This window comes from Oryctolagus cuniculus, chromosome 16 (genome assembly GCF_964237555.1).
Source record: "Oryctolagus cuniculus chromosome 16, mOryCun1.1, whole genome shotgun sequence".
NCBI lineage: Eukaryota > Metazoa > Chordata > Mammalia > Lagomorpha > Leporidae > Oryctolagus > Oryctolagus cuniculus.
The window spans coordinates 9,806,821-9,828,558 of record NC_091447.1 but is presented as its reverse complement, the minus strand read 5'-3'; the positions used below and the strand labels follow the sequence as shown (position 1 = coordinate 9,828,558).

The window sequence follows — 21,738 nt, the reverse complement described above, 5'->3', positions numbered from 1 at the left end:
AGGCTGGGATGGCAGCTCCAGGTGGCTTCCTGGGCGGAGTCCCGCGGCTGCTGCTTGCATTGCTTTACCCTCAGCACCGCGGTCGATGGGGGCCTTTACACCCCAACCCGGCTTTGGGGACTGAGCTCTCGGTTCTGGATTCTTGAAACCGCTGCTGCCTGCGGGGTCCCTGTAAATGTCAGTAGCCAGCTGCCTGTGCTGATTCAGAAGTGGACGCCGAGGCAGACGGCCCCTGGCGGTCGAAAGCTGGTGGCGGACTCTGGGCTCAGGACCTTTATGTTGTGTGCCCAGGGAGCATGGGGTTGCTCTCTCCTGTGCTCCTGGGCGCTGGAAGCCTCTTTTGGCATCCCAGACGCCGAAACCGCCATAGCACCTTTGTGTCTGCAGTGCCCACGCCTGGCACCTGTCCCCGGCCTGCGCTGTCCCCGGACCACCGGTAAGTGCTGGCCGATCTGCTGGGCTCTTCCTGCACAGTTGCGGTGGGGCAGAGCATGCAGCCACTTCCCTTCAGGGATTGCAGGGCCTTCTTCTCTGCAGGCAGGTGTAGACCCCTGCTGGCTGGGAGAGAGGTGGGGTTTTCAGGTGCTGACCCCAGGCGCGTCTCTCCTGTGGCCAGGTGTGCAGGGAGGATTAAATGCCAGGCTGGCTGTCTGAGGAGGGGGCTGGGTCTAGAATGAGGCCCTGGGAGAGGGTGGGGCAAGGGCTCAGCCTGGATTCCAGAAAAGCTCTGGCCCCTCTCAGCAGCAAGCTGGATTGGATGGGCGTTGCCTACTTTAAGGGAAGAGCTGCTGTCCCCAGAGATGCGGGGACATGCAAGCGCAATGGGCACAGACGTTTAGAGTGGCAAGGAGGCTAATGGGTGATCTTCCATATTACAGAGGGTAAAACAAGGCTGTGGGACGGAGGTGCTGTGTCTGGGTGAGAGCAGAAAGAGGCCTGCACCTGGTGGGCGTCTGGCTCCCCCCACTGCAGAGCTGGGCATATGGGGCCTGGTTGGAAGGCCTCACTCCCCTCCTCTCTGGGCAGTGAGCTCTTCTTGGGAAGGGGCTGAATTAGAGCCTCTGAGTCCCACCTGCTCTGGGGCTTCTCCCTGGGAGGGTGGGGACGAGGGGAGGGGACTGCAGTTGGCTCTTTGTTTTTCTTAAAGCAATGGTAGACTTGACATTGAGTGCTGGGCCTGTTTTGAATGAATAGACACAATGAAGTGTATTTCCCTGTAGACATGGGACACTATGAAGTTGGTGATGAGCACTGACAGGGTGAGCTGACTGCCCTGATCTGGGGTCAGGCCATTTCATTCCCTTGGTGGCTCCTGACTCCCGGGGGAGGTCATGGTGTTGATGGTGGGCTTGGTGGAGGCCCTGGCTGCCCCTCAAGGGTGCGTGTCTGGATCACAGCTACCTCTTCCCCAGCGCCTTAGATTGAGCCCTCCACCTCCCGGTTATGGTACTAAGGGAGGGCCTTCTCAGTTTGGATCCTACATACAAAAAGGAACCCTCTTTTTTTTTTTTTTTTTTCCCAAGTCGCCTGGAGCAGTTTAGGGGACAGTGTGCCACAGCACAGCAAGTGGACTTGACTTTGGAGCCCCCTTGCTGATCTTTTCTCAGCCCTGACATTGCCCTACTTTCACTTTAGGGGTTCCCTTTCCTTTATAAGCCATGGAAGAGGGGGAGCAGGAAGCATCTTTATTGTCTGTGTCAGGGCTGTGGTTGAACAGCTCGTGACAGGCAGAGGAATGGTTGCCAACAGGGCCCAGCCCTTACAAGCTTTCATTTCTAAGTGAGGCTCTTTTGGTCTTATGGCTGAGGTCACGGTGGACTCAGTAGAGAATCCCAAAGTTTGTGTTGCTAGAGGCAGACATCTTTCTCTTTGTCATCTGGTAGGTGTGAATTGGTTCTTAGGTTCTCAGAGGCAGTTGAAACACGAGGGTGTTTTCCTCCTATAGGTTCCCGGTTACAACTTGCGGTTTCAGTCTCATCTGAGTTGAAGTCTTGGCCCAGACGTGTGCTGGCTGAGGTGTTGTTGGCAGGACATTTTACTATCTGTGCAGGTGAGTGGTGTTTTATTTGGGAATAAAAGTGGGGTGTGAGTATTGTGTTTTGTGGTTGGGACATCAGAGTATCAGAGTGCCTGGGTTTCATGTGTATCACCTTCCTGCTAAAGAGATCCTGGGGGGTTAAGGCTGAAATGCTTGGGTTACTGCCACCTGTCAGGGAGATCTGGGGTGACTTCCTGGTTCTTGGCTCGCCCCTGGTGCCATTGCATGTGTGTGGGGAGTGGATCAGTGGATGAATAAGCAACTGAACTCAAACACACGGAATGTTCCTTTGCCGGGAATCCATCTAATGGTTTCCCCTGACCGAGGACTGAATGCTGGTGTTGTCTGGTTTGCTCTTTCCCTGATGGTGTTTTAGACAATATGCACAAGAGTCAGGGAAGACAGACTACAAACAAGAACTCAGTAGCTAGAGCCTGTTTATTCAGAGACAGACCTGAGGGCCCACTACTAGCGAGGGTCAGGACAAGTTCTGATAGAGACTGGGGCTTATCTAGCCTGAGTACTTTTGGATCAGGCTGGGCAGGGATTAGGCAGAGCTGAGATGGTTTGCCTTGGCTTTTTCAACCTTCCGGAGGGCTGGGGCTAATGGTTGAATTCTTGAGGCAGTGATGTGGCTGTAACACGGCATCACTTCTGCCCATGATGTTGCTCAAGGTCCTGTATTCCTATTCCCAGGAGAGAGAGAGAGATGTCCTATTGGCCACTTCCTGCTGATGCAGGGCTGTAGTCCAGAGTGACTGGAGAAGAAGATCAGTCTTGTGATGTTCCTGAGGGATGTCTTGGGATCTAGCAGTCACTGGTTCCTGTGAGCACTTTTGAAATGTGTAATTATATATCATAAGAATAAAGCACCGTGATTATGAGGAAAAAAGAAAGTAGTAGAAAAGTTACCCAGAGTGGCAAAGATGGCTAAGATGTGGCAAGGGTATTGTAATGGATTCTTACATTTCATTAGCATGCTTTTCAATGTGCTCAATAGCATCTCTCACAGCACCTGACTGACTGGTGTACAAGCCACACTCTTTTTTTTTTTTGACAGAGTGGACAGTGAGAGAGAGAGAAACACAGAGAGCAAGGTCTTCCTTTTCTATTGGTTCACCCCCCAATGGCCGCTGTGGCTGGCACACCACGCTGATCTGAAACCCGGAGCCAGGTGGTTCCTCCTGGTCTCCCATGTAGGTGCAGGGCCAAAGCACTTGAGCCATCCTCCACTGCACTTCTGGGCCACAGCAGAGAGCTGGAATGAAGGGGAGCAACCGGGACAGAATCCGGCGCCCCGACCAGGACCAGAACCTGGTGTGCGGGCGACGCAGGTGGAGGATTATCCTATTGAGCTATGGCGGCACTTGCCACAAGCCACACTCTTTACCCAGAGGCAAAGTCCTCCTTTTTTTGGAGGTGAGGACTCTAAATCCTCAGTGATTTTGCAGGACCACTGCTGACAAGAATCTACCTGGTCTTGGAAGTGAGACAGGTGTGGTGCTGGGTCATTTATGTTTTCTTTGAGAGTGAGACATAATTCTTTGTATTTCTTTGTCTTGTCTCCTGAAATTGCCAGTCTGGCTGCTCCTGGCCCAATCCCTGGCAAAAAACACCCAACGAGAAAGAAGGGTTGCTAAGTCCAAGTCACTCTTGACACGGGGTGTTCGAGGTCTGGGACATCAAGTCTGGTTGAGAGTATAGGAGAAAGGGTGAAATAGGAACGTGAGCGGACACGTGCCTGTCCAGTTCATGGGAAGACACTTGTACACCTGGATGCCACAGAGCAAGAACGCTTCTATGTATGGTCCCCCGCATGCTCACCAATGCATCCTTGGGCTGGGTCCTGACAGTGATGGTTCAGTTAGAGTGGGAGTATTTGCCTTTGTAGCTAATTTCGCTAACCTGTGGGAGTAGGGGAAGGAAATGGAGGAAACAGGGGAGGCTGGGAGAGTAATCGTCCAGTTGTAGAGTTTGTGGGACAGTGATCCTGCTTCATGGGAAAAGGGAAGGGAACACGTAGGATGCGTTTAAGGCTTGACCTCTCAGCGAAGCACAGAGAAAATGCCTTTGATAGGTATATAAGGTTGGTTGAATTCTTCCTGTTTTGGGGAAAGTACAGGGTATCCCTTCAGTCCTGTGGCCTTTGTCCAGATTGGCTGGGAAGTGGGAGAAGCGTGTACAGATCCACCTTGAAGTGATAGTGGGGTTATGTTCAGAGAAGAGACGAGAGGAAGCATTGATGAGAGCTGTGTAGAGGCTTTGGGAGGATGTGAGAGATATATAGATTTGGGGACCACAAAAAGGGCAGCAGGTTAGAAGCAGCAGACCGTAGTAAAGCATGCAACCCAGAAGAGATAAGAGAGTGCCGAGAGAAGTCTTCTGCTATGGGTCCATTCGGTTTGGCTGGTTTCTGACAAAGTCTAGGGCTAATATCACAACAAAAGATAGCAACGGGGTACAGTGCTTTAAAGTGAGAGATGTGAACAGAGGATAAAAAAGGGTATCTGAGTAGGGTGAATTCCTAGAGATTGCCCTGGAGCTGAGGGTCCAGGAGTTGGAAGAGTGGTCTGGCAGAGTTGGATAGCACTGCCTTACTTTTAGAATTACTTGGAGGAATCTGTCAAAGTGGCAGTGGCTTGTGGAGATGGTTTTAGCAGTAGTGGGGGAGCCGCGTCCACCTGAGAGTTGTGGGACCTGTGGGGTAGGGTGTGCTGTAGAGGTGTTACTAATTGTAATGGAGTGAATGTACAGTGTGGGTGTCTCCCGAGTTTAGCAGTGGTGGTGGTACGTTGTGAGTGTTTGCTGTCACGCATTTCGACAGGGCTCAAGGGTGCATTGTCGGAGCATAGGGAAGAAGGAACACACGGACATGACACTGTCTTCCCAATGAAAGGCTTTTTATTGCTCACTCCAATTCACACTAGGGCTTTCCCACTGCAAACCAATCTCTGTAGTTATGTTCATTACTCCACATATCATACCACACACCTGGCATCAAAGCAATCTCAAAGGCATTCCAACTGTAATAATGTAAGTACAGCGAAGCAGAAGACATTCTTAATCATAGGGTCGAGGCACATTCCTTCCTATTACATATGGCTAATATCATTATAAATGCTGTGTTCTTAAGGTTCCTATCACATTCCCAAAAAGTGAAAGTTCAAAGTCCAGAGTCCAGAGTCTCATTACCACTCGGAGAGATGGATCTCAGAACAGTCACTTACAGGCATGCAGTAGTGGGATGGCTGTCACTCTGAGCAGAAGCCCGGAGTTCCCAGGGGAACGACAAGGTAAGGAGTTGGAGAGGTCCCCTGCTGAGAGGTCTGGTCCAGCTGTGTGGTCAGGCCAGGCAACAGGCTGATAAGGGGTCCAGGCGAGGCGGTGGCTCCACTGGAGTTTGGTCCTGTAGTCACCGTGTGTTGCTTAGCAAGGGGGCTAGTGAGCTGGCTCTTAAGCTCCATGTGTAAGGAGATCCAGAGGTTCGCATGTACTGGGCCCTTGATCGTTTGTCATCTTGTGCCATTACAGATCCATGTGTAACAGGCTGCCTCTTCAGCTCTGAATGTGTGAAGATCCAGAGGTTCACAGACACCGGGACCATGATCCTTTTATCCTTGTCATTTTGAAGGGAGAGTCTCCAGGAGCTGTAGGGTGTCACCAATCAGTTGTGCTCCCTCTGGGAGTTTCCCGGGGTGCCACCAATCTGTTGTTTAGGACAGGGTGTATCTGCAGTATTCCTGGGGTGCAGCCAATCCCTGTGTGAGTAGGAAGGTAACTTGAGGTTGTCGTCTGTAGCGTACAGGTTATCAGACTGCCCAGGGATGTCTGTTCAGTCTGATGAGGAGCATCTTTCTGGCAAGCGCTGAGCTTGACATAGGTGATGTCATCAGCTTCTGGCTTAGCATAAATAACTCCATTTTTATTTCCTATTTTTGCTTGTTTGTGGGCAGCAGTGAGCTATAACTCTTTTTTGGGCTACCAGTGGCTTTCTCCACAGTCCAGAGCCTTTTAATCATTGGGTGGGCAGTGATCTGTGACTCATTTTTGGGAGTCCTGTGGGATTCTCCTCAGTGGTATCCATAGCACTTCATTAGAGTCTGTTGCATTTCTGGGTGAGTGCTTACCTCAGGGCCAGGCCGTGCTAAGGGCTGTGCTGGTGTTTGCTGTGGGTGTTTTGCCCGAGTGAGGCAGAGGAGGTGGCAGGGCCTCTGGGGACAGCAAGCCCGGTGTTGGGGAGAGGAAGAGGAGGGATCTCTGCTGAAGGGTGGGAGCACTCATGGGGGAAGCAGTCATGCTAGGTAGGAACACTGGGCCAGAGAGTGGTGGTCTTGGGAGCTGGGCTGAAGGGAGTCCACCCAGCATGCTGGGAGTCTGAGCAGGGGTCAGCTGGCATTGAGTGCAGTAGGACGCTGGTCAGGTGTGTGTGAGTGGGGAGCAGGGCTTCACTTGGGAGCCTTGGCTCAGAATCTTCCCCCTTCAGACCTCAGACTCTTTCCAGTCTCACCAGGACAGTCACTCCCCAGTCTCCACTGCGGTCTGTGTCTGCAGCCCACAGCAGGAGATTTGGGGGTCACCACCGAATAACTTGTGGGCCCTGGGTCACTAGGCTCAGTTCCTGTAGAGAGCAAGCCCCCAGCGGATCAGGAGCTGTGTCTCATGTGTGGACACTCAGGGCTGCTGCCTCCTGAGTCTCTTGCTGTTGTCCTGTGGGCCATTTGGCATCTGTAGCCTGGATGTGGAGACATGGGAATGACCTGAATGTGCAGGGTTTGTGGAGAGAATGACGGGAGGAACAGACTCAAGTTTTTGGTCTTCGTCCACCTGCTGTATTACTTAGGGAAGGAGACGTGTCGATATTAACCAAAGTACAGGGTGCACTTGGAGGAGCTAGGCCATGGAGGGAGCTGGCTGAGGAGGCAGGGCTGGGTGTGTGGGAGTGGCAGGGGGTGAGTTCTGGGTGTGCATCCTGTTGGCAATGCGTGACTTCCTCTCATAGGGTTTTCCCTGAAGGGCTGACAAGAACATGGCTGCGCTGCCCTTGCGCTCTGTGATTCTTCCATATCCTTTTGTTGTGTTGAGAACCCTGCATGGGAAATCTGCTGTCTGAGGCTTATCTGCATCTCTAGAATTTCTAAATCTTTTAAAAAAAGATTTATTTCTTATTTTGGAAGTCACAGTTCCAGAAAAGGGAGAGACAGAGAGAGATATCTTCCATCTGTTGGTTCACTCCCAAGATGGTGGCAGTGGCTTCCCTGGTCCAAGGTGAAGCCAGGTACTTCTGCCCAGTACCCTGTGTGTGTTGCAGGGGCACAGGTACTTGGGCCATCTTCCTCTGCTTTTTGCAGACCACTTGCAGGGAGCTGGATTGGAATTGGAGCAGCCAGGACAGGAACCGGTGCCCACATGTGATGTGAGGGTTTTCAGGCTGTGGCTTTATCCAGTGCACCACAACACGGGCCCCGTTTCCAGAACTTCTTCATCTCCCCACCTCCTGCTTTTACTGGATCCTGGATGGAAGTCTTTCTTTGTTGTCCAAGACGACTGCCTCAGTCACGTGAGCACTGGTGTTGGTTGAGTGTCCCCAGTGTGCTTTCCGCGGTTGTTCTGACAGCACGAGAGGACGGATTGCATTTTTGATTCTCTGGGAAGATTATCCAGGGTGATCTCGTACCTGTGAAGGAGTGCAGTGAACCAAGGGTTAAGTCAGCAGGCATGTAGTGAATCCTCTTTTGTGCTATGGTCATCTTTAGAACGTTTTGGGGGAAAAATGACCTGATCCTCGGCAGGATCCAGTATTCTTAAACTGCTTACATATATAGAAATGAAGTGAGTTTTCATCTCTGTAATGGGGAACCTGTTTATAAAGGGGGCATGTATTTTTATATAAATAGATTTGAAAGTGCCCAAGTTAAGCATTGTGTATTTGTGTGCAGTTAATTTTAGAATATATGTTGCAACTTACATGGTTAACATTCCCATAGATGGGACCTGCACTGTGGCTCAGAGGGTTAAAGCCCTGGGCTGCAGTGCCTGCATCCCATATGGGTACTGCACTTCGAGTCCAGCTCCCTGCTAACATGCCTGGGACAGGCAGCCGAGGATGGCAGAAGTCGTTGGGCCCCTGCAACCGTGTGGGAAAGGAAGCAAACAGGTGTTGTATCAGGTGTGGCCTGCAGGTGCTGGGATAGTGACATCTGGGGACATTTCCGTGCTGGCATGGGTCTTCCGTGCATCCTGGAGACTGCTGTCCAGGCCTTGGGGCCTGCGGATCATTCGCCACTGTCACTTCTGCTCCAGCCTCATTTCTCTGCCTACTGAGCCTTGATGTCTCACGGTGTGGCTCCCTGACTGGAGGGCACACCTTTGGATCTTCCTGATGGCAGCCTGAGAGGGGCTGAGCTATTTTGCATCCTGGGAGGCGTCTCTGTCCAGGCTCCCTGCTCCTTGGCTGCACAGCCTGCCTGCTGGGGGCCCCCTTCTGCTTCTCCCTGGACAGCTTGACCTGCTCTCCTCCTGGCTCTTACTGCCCAGCCCCCTACCCCAGGATACCTTCCCATGCCCCACGGGTGCCACCTGATCCTGGGTCTCACCCCACAGTGTGGTTCTCCTGTGGTATCCCATCGTGGGACAGACTCTGCAGCTGTGGTGGAGGGCCCTGAATCAGTGACTGTGGCAGTGTAAAGGGAGATGATGTGTGTGACACTGAGTGAGGCAGAATCCGGTGCATAGTTATAGAGAGGCAGAGGCAGAGAGAGAGAAGTCTTCCAACCACTGGTTCAGTCTTCAGATAGCTCCAACAACTGGAGCTGGGTCGATTGGAAGCCAGGAACCAGGAACTTCCTCTGTGTCTCCCATGCAGGTGCAGGGGCACAAGGACTTGAGCCATCTTCTGCTTTCCCAGAGAGCTGGATTGGAGTGGAGCAGCTAGGGCTTGAACTGGTGCCCATAAGGGATGGTGGCACTGCAGGCAGTGGTGCAGGTTGCTGGATTTGTTTTTAAAAGCTTTGTTGCAGGAGGGGTTTGTGGCACAGGAGGTCAAATGGCTAGCTTGGATGCCTGTATCCCCCATGAGGGTGCTGGGTTTGGCTGCCAGTATTCTGCTTCCAATCCAGCTTCCCACTGACGTGTCTCTGGGGGGCACAGGCAGTGGCTCGAGCACTTGGGTCCCTGCCACCAATGAGAGCTCCGCCTCTCTTTCTGCTTTTCAAGTCAAATGAAAATTGATGAAAAAAATTTAAAAAACAGTTTCTTTGTCCACTGAGTAAAGATTGTCCATGGGGCCCTGGTTCCTAGGTATGGAGATTGTGTCTCCTTAAGGAACACTGTGGTTGGCCCAACCGGGAGGTGCTCCTGGCTTGGGTCAGGTGGTTGCCAGAGATGCTGCCCCTCACCCTGCAGTGCCCATAGTGCCGTAGAGCAAGAGCAATCTGGGTCCAGTGCCTAGGGGAGAGCCTCTAGGTCTGGGGTACAGGAGAGGATCCAGGAGATTAATGAGGAGCTGGAGAGACAGGGTGTGATCTGGACTCTGCTGTGAGAAGTGACGTGGCTTTATGTGGATTCCCTGTCCCATGCCTCAATTTCCCTGCTACAAAATGGGCATAGTAGCCCCCTCCTCGTTTTTTTCAGGATTGCAGAAGGTGATTCTGTCATATCCCGATACCTGCGCCTCTGCACCTGCATCCTATAGTTGCCGCGGCCACCGTTACAGAGTGTCAGTGCGTGAGGACAGGGAACTGGGGCGGGATCTCCCTTCCCAGCATCCCTGGAACTTCACCAAGGTCATCTTATCTGGGTCCTTGGTTTTTAGGGCTTAGAATTGCATGATTTCAGACCTGAGTGTAACCTGAGCTTGTGGGGTATCACAGGGTTAGGACTGGTCCTGTCCATGGTGTGATCACCCTGGACTTTCATCTTTGTTGGTTGGCCATGCAGGAAGTGAGCAGAGGGGTGGAAAGCCCTTGCTCCCCACCTCCACCTCCTCTGTCCCCCGAGTTCACTGGGCTTGTTCCTGTGGGGAAGCAAACGCCACACTGCAGGGCTGTGTCTGCCTTCCTAGGGAGATACACAGGGCATCAGCCTTGTCCTCTCCCGCGCAGCAGAAGCACAGAGACTCCTGCTCCGTCAGCTGTGACTCACACTAGTCCATCCCTGCCCACTGCCCTCGTCCCTGCCTCCCGGCCTCTGACAACTGCCGTTGTGCCCTGAGCCTCCAGGATATCACCACTTTGCAGATTCCACGCGTGCGTGAGGTCATGTGGTGTTTGTCTTTCTGTGCTTGGTTGATTTCACTTAACCCAGTGATTTCCAGATCCTCCCATGTTACCACAAATGACAAGATTTCAACCTTTTTTATAGCCGAGTAGTATTCCTATGTGTACACGTACCCCTTTTTTTCTTTTTCCATCCATGGTGGATGGATGTGTAGGTTGTTTGCATTCCTTAGCTACTGGGAACAGGACTGCAGTAAAATTAATTAATTAATTACCTTTCCATTGGTTACCTCACGGTGTGGCAGAACATTTGACATTGCTCTTCACAGTGAACTGTGCTCTGTACCCGTCCACCATCCTCCCTCCCCTCCCCCCTCCCCTTTCCAACCTTTGGTAAACTCTGTTCTTTTTGCCTACTTCTGTGAGATCAACTTTTTAGGATTTCATACGTAAATGGGAACATGCAGTAGTTTTCCTCCTGCGATTGACTTGTTTAACTAATAGGGTGTCCTCCCTGGGGCCGGCACTGTGATGTAGTGGGCTAACCCTCCCCATGTGGTGCTGGCATGCCAAATGGGTGCTGGTTCATGCCCCAGCTGTTGTTCTTCCAATCCAGCTCTCTGCTGCAAAAGCAGTGGAGAATGGCCCAAGTTTTGGACTCCTGCACCCACCTGGGGGACACGAAAGAGGCTTCTGTCTCCTGGCTTTAGATCGGCTCAGCTCTGGCCTTTGTACCCATTTAGGGAGTGAACCAGTGTATGGGAGACCTTTGTTTCCCTCTGTCTGGAACTCAACTTCTCAAATAAATAAAATCCTTCCCCCACCGAAAAAAACCATACACAAACAGAAAAACCCACAATACCTTCCAGGCTCATGGATGTTGCTGCAGATGACATGGCTATGTTCTTTTTTATGGCTGAGTATTATTCCATTATGCATATGTTACCAGGTGTTCTTTATGAATTCATCTACCAGTAGAGTGTCTAGGTTGACTCCATACCTTGGCTTTCATGAACAGTGCTGCAGTAAATGTGGCGTGCAACTATGTTGTCAACATTTGGTTTCCTTTCCTTTGGATGTATACGCACAGACAGATTGCTGGATCATATGGCAGTTCTATTTCTAGTGTTTTGGGGAAACACCACACTGTTTGCCACAAGGACTGCATTGATGGACATTCCTGTCCAGAGTGTGTGAGAATTCCCCTTTCTCCATGTCCTTGAATTTGTTCATTGTGTTTTTTTCTGGTCAGACCTGGGAGAGAGAATCTTTGATTGAGGTTTTGAGTTTCAAGTCCCTGATGATTAATATGATTGAGCATTATTTCATGTAGTTTTTGGCCATTTGTATATCTTCTTCTGACATGTATCTACTCAGATAATTAGCTCATTTTTAAGTGCATTTTTGTGGGGGGACTTTTGGGTTGAGTTCCTTAATCTCATCAGGGGAACAACTTGCAAATACTTTCTCTTATTCTTTGAAGAATGTCATTGGTATTGTGAGAGGAATTGCATTGTGTCTATAGTAGTTGGACATTTAAAAGTTCTAGTTCTTCAAATGCATGACCATGAGATGACTTTGCAGTTTTTAGTCATCTCTTCAATTTCTGTCAACTCCTTGTTCTACCACTGGGTTGCCTTCTTGATCTCTTTTCATCTGATTTGTTCCTAGGGTATTGAAATGCTATTGGTTTTTTTTTTTTTTTTTTTTGACAGGCAGAGTGGACAGTGAGAGAGAGAGAGACAGAGAGAAAGGTCTTCCTTTGCCGTTGGTTCACCCTCCAATGGCCGCCGCGGCCGGCGCACCGCGCTGATCCGATGGCAGGAGCCAGGAGCCAGGTGCTTTTCCTGGTCTCCCATGGGGTGCAGGGCCCAAGCAGCTGGGCCATCCTCCACTGCACTCCCTGGCCACAGCAGAGGGCTGGCCTGGAAGAGGGGCAACCGGGACAGAATCCGGCGCCCCGACCGGGACTAGAACCCGGTGTGCCGGCGCCGCTAGGCGGAGGATTAGCCTAGTGAGCCGCGGCGCCGGCCTGCTATTGGTTTTTGTAAGCTGATCCTGTATCCTGTATTTTTATTGAATTATTTTAATTCTTTTGATGAAGTTTTAAATTTTCCTATATATAAGATCATATAGATTGCAAGTAAGGACTATTAATTGATGCTGTTATTTTTTTTGCTCTTGCTAAATTGTGCTGGGTAGCACTCCCAGTTGTGTGTTGAGGAGAGTGGTATAAGGGATCCATTGATTGGACAGGAACATGGTGTTTGATTTCCATGCATTTGGCTGATATCTACAATTCCTCTGGTTGATTACTAATATTTTATTCCATTATGGCCTGAGAAAAGGTGATTTTGATTTTTTAAAATGAGTTGAGGCTTGTTTTGTGGGCGAATGTAGGGTCTCTTCTGGAGAATGTTCCACGTGCTGAGGGGAAGAATGCTTATTCTGCAGCGTTCCACAAATGTTAAGTCCATTTGGTGTGTAGTGCTTCTTAAGTCTAGTGCTTCTTTGCTGGTTGTCTGTCTAGATGATCTGTCCATTGACAGGTGGGATGTGGAAGTCCCCAGTTCCTATTGTTGTGGGGTCTCTACCTCCCTTTAGAACCAATATTGTTTGTATTCCATGCTTAGGTGGTGTTGTTTTCAGGTGCATGTATGTATTTGCAGTTGTTAGATGCTCTTTCTGACAGATTCTTTTATCCTGATGTAATGTGTGTCTGAAATGGGTTTCTTCCAGGCAGTATCTTGAGTGTTGGTCTTTATCCACTCAGCCGGTCTTTATCCTTTAAGTGGGGAATTTAACCAATTTACATTCAAAGTTGTTATTAACAGATAACAACCTATGTCTACCTTGACACTTTTTTTAGGGACAAGTATTTTCATTTATCTTGAGTATGAGCTAGGTGCTGAGTCTGACAGTAACTCTTCATATCTCCATTTGGACAACCGCTTGATTTGTACAGTGGCTGCACCATTTTACATTCTCACCATCAATGGGTGAGGTCTGTTTGTCCATATCCTTTACAACTCTGGTTCCTCCCCATTGTTTAAATTCCTGCCACTCAAGTGGGGGAGAGTTGGTGTCACATTGTGGCTTCCATTTGCTTTTCTCTGGGGCCTGAAGATGTTGGGCAACTTTTACTGTGCTTATCTTAGAAGAAATGCATATTGAAATATTTGACACATGGTGGTTTGGGTTGTTCATTTTCGTATTGTTCAATTGTAAGTGTTCCTTATATTTTGTGGACAGAGGATCTTATCAGATACATGCTTTTAAAATATTTTGTCTGAATCTGTGTGATCTTTTTTTCACTTTGATAATGTGTTTCTTGAATCAGAAGTGTTTGAGATTTGGAGAAATTACTGATTATCTTTTTATTCTGTATCATAGTTGTGATAATGTATCAAAAATCTGCGGGTCACTCAAAATTGTCAAGATTTTGTAAGTTTTCTTCTAAGTGATTTATATTTTTGACTTTTAACATTTATGCTTAGATGCTTTATTTTGAGTTATGTTTTGGAGTGGATGAGGTGAACATGTAAATGAGAGGCCTGGAAGCTCATTTTCTGCTGGGCCATTAGGTATTTAGAGCATCATTTGCTGTGTTTGTAAGTCTGCCCAGGATGCTCCCTTCTCTGGGCCTTCTCATGTCTCCTGCGCAGATGCGCAAGTCTTCACACCTGATCAGGGGTGAGTAGGCAGAAGGAACCTTCTCTTTGTTTACTGATGTAGCCCAGGCCCCCATGTGCACAACAACCTCTAGATCACCAGGGAAACACAGAAGACTTTCCAGGTCCAGATGTCGGTCTTCCTGGTTCTGCTCTGTGAACTTGAGTCTGGCGCACTGGGGAGAGGGAAATCCTGGGTGACAGAGCTCTTGCTGGTGCACACATGTCTGTTGGACCCATTTCAGTCCACCTGTAGACAGGGCAGCTGGTCCCCAGAGGTCAACAGTGTCCCTCAGTTCATTGGTATCACTGTGTTCTACCTGTGGGCTCTCAGGGACTGCGAGGTTCTTCGTCTGTAAGCCAGAACCACACGGCAGTGGAAGATTATGAAAGCCTGGGGTGCACTTCCCTATGGAAACACAGCCTGTTCCAGAGGAACATGGTCACTATCCTTGGGACATCCTGTGTGTCTCCATCTTCTCAGCCAAGACCACCCATGTCACCTGCATACCAGGCAGTCTGGATTACATGGGGTCCTGGACAAGGCCCCTCAGTCTCCTGTGCAGTGAGCAAATCCTTCCTCTAATTTAGGTACCAGTGACTCATTGTTGAGCACAGGGACAGAGACTGTGACTCCTTCTGTGTGTGTATGACCCCTGGACCTGATCGTGTGCCCTCAGTTAAGAATCCCTTACCTACACCCTGTTAACACTTCATACTGGAGCTGAGGACTCCCAGTGTGTGCAGGGAGGTGCAGAGCATCGCATTTCCTGACGCGGTGATGGCTGCAGCAGGGCTGCCTTCCCATTGCACAGATGAGGACACTGAGGCTGCGGGGACAGCTTCTTTGTCCATTGAGAAAAGATTGTCCATGGGGCCCTGGTTCCTAGCTGTGGAGATTGTGACTCCTTAAGGGACACTGTGGTTGGCCCAACTGGGAGGTGCTCCTGGCTTGGGTAAGGTGGTTGCCAGAGATGCTGCCCCACACTCTATAGTGCCCAGGGTGCCCCGGGCCAATATCGATCTGATCTGTGTCTGGTGTCCATGGTGCCTAGAGGTGAGCTCCTGGGGCTGGGGTACAGGAGTGGAACCAGGAGATTGATGAGGAACTGGAGAGACAGGGCATAATCTGGGCTCTGCTGTGAGAAGTGACGTGGCTTTATGTGGATTCCCTGTCCCGTGCCTCAATTTCCCTGCTACAAAATGGGCATAGTAGTCCCCTCCTCGAGTTTTCAGGATTGCAAAAGGCGTTCCTTGTAAAGCCCTGAAACCTGAGCCTCTACACCTGCACCCTTATAGCTGCGGTGGCGGCCATTGCTGTGTGTCACTGTGTGAGGAGAGGGAACTGGGGCAGGATCTCCCTTTCCAGCATCCCTGGAACTTCACCCAGATCATCTTATCCGGGTTCTTGGGTTTTAGGGCTTAGGATTGCATGAGTTCAGACCTGAGTGTAACCTGAGCTTGTGGGGAATCACAGGGTCAGGACTGCGTGCGTCCATGGTTTGATCGCCATGGACTTTCACCTTCGTAGGTTGACCTGCAGGAAGTGAGCAGAAGGGTGGAAAGCCCTTGCTCCCCACCTCCACCTCCTCTGTCCCCCGAGTTCACTGGGCTTGTTCCTGCGGGGAAGCAAACGCCACACTGCAGGGCTGTGTCTGCATTCCTAGGGAGATACACAGGGCATCAGCCTTGTCCTCTCCCGCGCAGCAGAAGCACAGAGACTCCTGCTCCGTCAGCTGTGACTCACACTAGTCCGTCGCTGCCCACTGCCCTCGTCCCTGCCTCCCGGCCTCTGACAACTGCCGTTGTGCCCTGAGCCTCCAGGGCATCACCACTTTGCAGATTCCACGCGTGAGTGAGGTCATGTGGTGTTTGTCTTTCTGTGCTTGGTTGATTTCACTTAACCCAGTGATTTCCAGATCCTCCCATGGTACCACAAATGACAAGATTTCAACCTTTTTTATAGCTGAGTAGTATTCCTATGTGTACACGTGCCCCTTTTTTTCTTTTTCCATCCATGGTGGATGGATGTGTAGGTTGTTTGCATTCCTTAGCTACTGGGAACAGGACTGCAGTAAAATTAGGGGCACAAATCTCTCTTCCACAGACTTAACTTCCTTTCCCTTTGATGTACACCCGGTAGTGGGATTGCTGGACTGGATGGTGGCTGTAGTTTCTGTTTATTGAGCAACTTCCTTGCTGCTTTGCTAGATCTTCATTCCCACCCACAGAGTGCCAAGTGTTCCCTCCCCTCCACAGACATCCTCACTTGTTATCTTTCATCTCTTGGTATCCCATTGTAGTTTTGCTTTGTATCTCTCTGAGTTTAGTGATCAGCACTTTTGTCCAGTATTTCACAGTATCTGTAGTCCCCCCCTGTGCTGTGGAATAGAACCAGTGAGATGTCTTCCTTTAAGAAATGTCAATTTCTATCTATGGCCATTTTTAATCTGACTTACTTATTGTTGTTTTTTTGCTTTTGCTGTTAGTTGTGTTTTATATTGACTTTACTAACTGCTATGCCAGATGTTGGCTGGCACATATTGTTCCCTTTGGTGTGCAGAAGCTCTTTAATTTGGTGAAATCCCATTTGTCTGCTAGTTGGCTTGGCATGCTGTGCTCTTGGGATCTGATCTAAGAAATCCTTGCCCGTAGCACTGTCCGGAAGCAGTTCCCCTGTGTTTTCTTCTAATTGTTTCAAAGGCTCAGGTCTTAGATTTCAGTCTTTCTTCTGTTTTGATTTCTTTTTTAATACCAATATTAATCACCCACAGCATTGATGAGTATGTTGTGTGCTCGTTATGACCAGGTTTTCTTCCATGTTCTTTTCATTTAATCAATTTGTTCTTCCCAAAAGTGATAGAGTTAGGTTCTGTGGTTAAGCACTGTCTTGCAGTTGAGGATCCAGAGGCAGCGTTCCACAAATGATGAGTCCGTTTGGTTTGTAGCACTTCGTAAGTCTAGTGCTTCTAGACTGCCTAGATAACCTGATGTTGAAGTCCCCAGCTCCTATTGTTGTGGGGTCTCTACCTCCCTTTAGAACCAATATTGTTTATATTCCATGCTTAGGTGGTGTTGTTTTCAGGTGCATGTATGTATTTGCAGTTGTTAGATGCTCTTTCTGACAGATTCTTTTATCCTGATGTAATGTGTGTCTGAAATGGGCTTCTTCCAGGCAGTATCTTGAGTGTTGGTCTTTATCCATTCAGCCAGTCGGTATCCTTTAGTGGAGAATTTAACCCATTTATATCCTCGGTTCTTATTAACAGATACCAACTTATGTCTACCTGGGTACTTTTTTCTAGGTACAAGTATTTTCAGTCATCTTGAGTATGAGCTAGGAATGGAGTAGCTGAGTCCGACAGTAACTCTTCATATCTCCATTTGGGGACAACTGCTTGAACACTACAGTGGCTGCACCATTTCACACTCTCACCATCAATGGGTGAGGTCTGTTTGTCCATATCCTTTATAACTCTGGTTCCTCCCCATTGTTTACACTCCTGCCACTCAAGTAGGGGAGAGTTGGTTCACACTGTGGCTTCCATTTGCTTTTCCCTGGGTCCAGATGATGTTGAGCAACTTTTTCTGTGCTTATCTTAGAAGAGATGCACATTTGAATATTTGACTCCTGGTTGGTTGAGTTGTTCATTTTCCTATTATTCAGTTGTAAGTGTTCCTTATATTTTGTGGACAGAGGATCTTGTTAGATACATGATTTTAAAATATTTTGTCTGAATCTGTGTGATGTTTTTTCACATTGAAAATGTGTTTTGGCCAATGCTGCAGCTTAACAGGCTAATCTCCATCTGCTGCGTTGGCACCCCGGGTTCTAGTCCCAGTCGGGGTGCCGGATTCTGTCCCGGTTGCCCCTCTTCCAGTCCAGTTCTCTGCTGTGGCCCGGGAGTGCAGTGGAGGATGGCCAAAGTGCTTGGGTCCTGCACCTACATGGGAGACCAGGAGAAGCACCTGGCTCCTGGCTTCAGATCAGCACGTTACGCTGGCCGCAGCGGCCATTGGAGGGTGAACCAATGGTAAAGGAAGACCTTTCTCTCTGTCTCTCTCACTCTCACTGTCCAGTCTGCATGTCAGAAAAAAAAGAAAATGTGTTTTTTGAATCACAAATGTTTGAAATTTGGAGAAATTACCTTATATCTTTTTATTATCTATCATAGTTGTGATGCACTCATAATCTGCGAGTCACTCCAAGTTAGAAACATTTTGTAAATTGTCTTCCACATGATTTATATTTTGACTCAACATTTATGTTTTTGATGCTTTATTTTAGGTTTCATTTTAGAATTCATGAGGTGCAAAACTAAATGAGAGGTGTGGAGGCTCATTTTCTGTCATGGTCATTGGATGTTTAGAGCATCATTTGCTGTGTTTGTCGTCTTCCCAGGATGTTCCCACCACCAGGGAAATACAGAAGACTTTCCAGGTCCGGATGTCTGTCTGCCTGTCCTGCTATGTGAACTTGAGGCTAGCACACTGGGGAGGGTGCAGTCCTGGGAAGCAGAGCGCTTTCTGGTGCACACATGTCTGTTGGGCCTACTTAAGTTTACCTGTAGGCAGGGCATCTGGGTGCAGCTTCATTTTCAAGGGAGTCCCAGGGTTTCTGGCTTCTCCTTGTGTTAAACCTGGCTCTGCTGCTGAGTAGACTGCAGAGAGCAGGGCCTCTAGCCTCAGTGGGGACCTCACATGCCCATGTCACTGAGTGGTCAGGACACAGTGAGAGACGCGTGCAAAGATAGAGGCCTGCAGGGGCTCAGCCCCTCAGCTGTTCATACTCACCTCTCCCCACAACAGCCCAGGGCTTGCATCTCTGGCCTCTGCCCGCTCTGTCCACTGTCCTGGGGCAGCCTGTCTCTCTAGGACCCTACAGTTCATCAGGGCATCAGGCTGCACCACTGGACATGGTGAGATGACCCTTAGCTCAGCCTCCTGGGGGTGGGCTCCAGCTATTAGACACCAGGACCTGGAACTAACATGACCATGAGCTCATGACCTTGAGATGGGGACATCAGCTGTCCTGAGTGGTGGACACCCCGCTCTGTGCCCTCCCAGTGCTGGGGAGCACAGAATCCCTGGGGCCCTCCCTGCCAAGGCAGCCAAACTGAGCTGCCTGGCACTCTGCAGGACAGGTGCACCCACTGCCACCCACTCCCTCCAGTTGGCCTGACCTGGGTTCCAGGTTCCAGGTGTGCAGGGTGCACAGGCAGCAGGTGATCTGGGACATTATCCAGAGGGACAGTCATGGGGCCAGTGCTGTCAGTGGGTGTGATCCAGGCCATTCCCAGGAACACACACAGGTCAGCATTCCAGTGCCCCAGCTTCCTCCTCCACAGGCATCCCTCAGCCCTAGTGGATCAGCTGAGAAGCCTGTTAAGTAAATCCCTGTGGCTATGATGTCTTGGAGAAAGTCCTACCCTTCCCACTCCTTCCTGGCCTGCTGTACTGCCCTCTTGTTTGCCCACAGGGTCATCGGGGCCTGAGAGTCTGGGCTTACGGTGGGGAGGGGAGTCCTCATGTGGGATCAGCACAGCCGTGACCTGGGTGGGGCCTCGCTCTCTGGGGGTTCCTCATCTGCAAATGGGGAGTGACAGCAGTGCCTCCCCATGGCTGAGACGTGGTCACCCGTGTGCTTGGCCAGGGGCTGGGAAATCCCAGGAGCTCAGGAAAGAGCAATTACTGTGCTTGGGGACATCCTCTGTGTCTCCATGTTCCCAGCCAAGACCCACCCATGTCACCTGCACACCAGGCAGTCTGGGGCACATGGGGTCCCAGACAAGGCCCCCCTGTCTCCTGAGCAGTGAGCAAATCCCTGCTCGGATCCTTCTGCCAGTGACCCATTGTTGAGTGCAGGGACAGAGACTGTGACGGCTTCTGTGTGTGTGTGTGGCCCCAGGACCCAAACTGTGCCTTCAGTGTAAGAACCCTTTCCCTTTCTTGTGTACTCCTCATACTGGAAGCAGGGGGCCCAATGTGTGCAGGGAGGTGCAGAGCATCACATTCCCTGTGCCGGTGATGGCTGTGGCAGGGCTGCCTTCCCATCTCACAGATGAGGACACTGAGGCTGCAGGGAGAACACCCACTGCAGGTCAGATCTGTGACCTCAGAGCCCGCGTCCCTGACCATGAGGAGGCACTGCCACAGCCGTGCAAGCGTCTCCCTGTTCTTTGCTTTCCTTGGCTGTCCCAGCACTTGGTGCTCTTTATCCAAGCGGGGAACCCTGGCTCTGCCCCTGGGGAGGTGCCCATGTCCTCTCCAGAGGCTCCAGGTCCCTGGCATTGGGGCCATGGTGCAGGGAGAGTGGGGTGGGGAGGGCACAGTGTGGGGAGTTCGCATGGTGTGAATTGCACATTTCGCAGTGGGTAATCAATTAAATTTTATTTTGGTAAAGCGACAATAAGGTGGAGACAAGGAACACTATGGGGAGGATTAAAGAGAAATACAGGAACACCGGGGTGGGAAAGGACAGGTGTGGCACTGGGGCTGCAGCAGAAGGGACTTGCGGAGCTGGGGCTGAGGCCGGGGCCAGTGCTGTGTCTGGTGCTTCTGCAGTTTCCTTGGCTGCAGCTGGGGACACAGCTGTCCCCCACTCATCTTTGGAGGGCCATGACTGCTCCAGTGGGGTTGTTGCTTGAAGGTCATGGCTCTGCTCCACCCCAGCTGTCAGGTCAGGTTCCAGGCCCAGCCTTGAGCTTGCTTCCCTTCTGGAACAGGCGAAGTCGTCGAGCCCCAGTGCCTCCACTGTGAAATGGGCATTTGCGGACCCCCTGGGCTCTATCTGGGCCTTTACCAAGATTAAGTGACTGAGGGGGCCCTCAGGTGGCTTGTGCGCCTGGGGGAATGCCCGATACATGAGCTTTGGAGTTGTGGGTGAGTTTGACCACTCCCCCACTACACACTGGTCATCAGTTTTAGTTGGCCTACGGTTGTCTGGGCTGCTTGAGATCCCCAGCCCGCTGTGCTGTGCCAGGTGCGAGGCTGCCCTGTCCTGGACCTGGGAGACAAGAGCAGAGAATGGCAGGTAAGAGGCAGTCCCTGGATCCCTCCACAGCCAGCAGCTCTAGGCCTCAGGCTGCCCCCGCCTCTTAACTCAGGCTCCCTCCTCCAAGGGTGAAGTGGACCATGTCCACCCACACCCACGGGCCTGTTGGCTCCCAGTGGGGTCTCAGTGGTGTCCTGGTCAGCAGAGAGCTGCCCTGGCTGCCAGACTCACCTTGGCCTTTTTCTGCTTGAAGCTCCAGGAGCATCGGGGGTGAGGGCTGGCCCAGCGTCCCCACCACTGTGCGAGGCGCCCACAGCAGGGTTTCTTGGGGCCTGGGCTTGGGCATCGCGGGATACAACTCAGGAACATCTTCCTGCGAGACTCTATCCAGGTGAGCTGGCTTAGACTCAACTCTGGAATGTTGGGGTGGTTGCTGGGGCACCCAGTTCTCTAGGTCATCACCAACATGGTGAGGTCACTTCCTGTGGCTCCTAAGCTGAGCCCCCTCCTCACACAAGATATCCTCAGATTCTACTTGGGCACTGCCTATTCTACTTTTACCCCTATGCCATGTACCCACTGTCCACAGTTGCACCAATACAGGCAGTACATGCCACAGGGCTGGCTTGGGCCCAGACAGTGCCACAGCTGGGCTTGGACCTGCTCTCTCATCTTTGTACAAGTTTGAGCCTGCACAGTTCATCGTCCCTCTCTGGACATTCTCAGTCTCTCTTGTGGTTTCTGGGGATCATTCTAGCATGTGCTTGCAAGGGATGCCATCAGTTGTGTAGTGCCAAGGAACCCCTAGGCCTGGCATCACCT

The 21,738-nt window shown here is 50.7% G+C and overlaps 1 long non-coding RNA gene across 2 annotated transcripts; it reads left to right on the top strand.

Moving 5' to 3' along the window:
* Positions 1-407: 407 nt before the first annotated feature.
* On the top strand, positions 408-18,500 carry LOC127492593 (uncharacterized). 2 transcript variants are annotated; one of them, XR_011383066.1, is made up of 6 exons: positions 408-436; positions 1,946-2,050; positions 2,735-2,864; positions 5,172-5,331; positions 17,228-17,367; positions 18,211-18,500. It is a non-coding gene; the product is annotated as an uncharacterized lncRNA (long non-coding RNA). The 2 variants fall into 2 exon arrangements; XR_011383065.1 differs by lacking the exon at positions 408-436 and adding an exon at positions 459-1,259.
* Positions 18,501-21,738: the final 3,238 nt, after the last annotated feature.